Here is a 1207-nt window from a genome sequence, read left to right on the forward strand (position 1 = left end):
GATTTAGATACTGAGCCACGAGGTCACTGGAGGCCCAAAGACTGTAAACCCCGATGGAAGGTGGCAGTTCTCATTCCTTTCCGTAATCGCCATGAACATCTTCCAATTTTTTTTCTTGCACCTGATTCCGATGCTCCAGAAACAGCGGCTGGAATTTGCCTTTTATGTCATCGAACAGACCGGCACACAACCCTTCAACCGTGCGATGCTCTTCGATGTGGGCTTCAAAGAAGCCATGAAGGGCAATGCCTGGGACTGTGTCCTCTTCCACGATGTGGATCATCTCCCTGAAAATGACCGGAACTACTATGGCTGCCCCGTCACTTCGCAGCAAAGTTGGATACATACATATATATTCTTCCGTGTAAAGAGTTTTTTGGTGGTGTGAGTGGACTGAGGGTGGAACAGTTTAGAAAGATCGATGGTTTTCCTAATGCCTTCTGGGGATGGGGAGAAGGATGGAACAGAGTTCACTATGCCGGCTATAATGTAAGCAGACCCGAGGGAGAGTTAGGGAAATACAAGTCTATTCCTCATCATCATCGAGGGCAAGTCCAGTTTTTAGGACGGTATAAATTACTAAGGTATTCTAAGGAACGCCAGTACATTGATGGGTTGAACAATTTACTGTACACGCCAAAACTACTAGTCGACAGGTTGTATGCAAATGTGTCTGTAAACCTCATGCCGGAGTTAGCTCCAATTGAAGACTATTGACAGCAGGAGCCTGTGGACCACGGCGCCGGGCCAGAAACCTGGGGCGCACTCATGGTGGAGGTCAGTGATTGAGTGCGTCTCAGTGTGCTGACTGCAGGAAGAGCCAGCCGTCCTCTATGTTTACAGCGTGCGACTCGATGCAGCCACCCTCCTCTCCCTCTGCTGAGGGATGCGTTCCGTGATGAGCTCTGCAGAACCGAAGCTATTGCTTAAGATTGGAAGCTAAAAGGGATCCCTATGAAGAGAAAATTTTTGTATGAAATTCTATAATTTAAGAGAATGCTTTTATTTCTGTTTAAACCTATTTTGTACATGTGATGTAAATTAATGTGTTCAAATTGTTTAAAAATAAGATATGTCACAGTTTTGCATGTAATCAATTATGCCTTTATTGGACTTTTTAAGACTTTTTAAAATTTGCATGGGAATAAACAACCCTGTAAGTTTATGTCAATAAACAAAGGTTAACCCTTGTGTGAAATGAAAAAAA

At 44.0% G+C, this 1207-nt stretch overlaps 1 pseudogene; it reads left to right on the top strand.

Moving 5' to 3' along the window:
* The first annotated feature begins 3 nt into the window (after positions 1 to 3).
* LOC101585851 lies at positions 4 to 717 on the top strand (annotated as a pseudogene).
* The last annotated feature ends 490 nt before the right edge of the window (positions 718 to 1207 follow it).

Source organism: Octodon degus, unplaced genomic scaffold (genome assembly GCF_000260255.1).
Source record: "Octodon degus isolate 3935 unplaced genomic scaffold, OctDeg1.0 scaffold04271, whole genome shotgun sequence".
In the NCBI taxonomy this organism is placed as follows: domain Eukaryota; kingdom Metazoa; phylum Chordata; class Mammalia; order Rodentia; family Octodontidae; genus Octodon; species Octodon degus.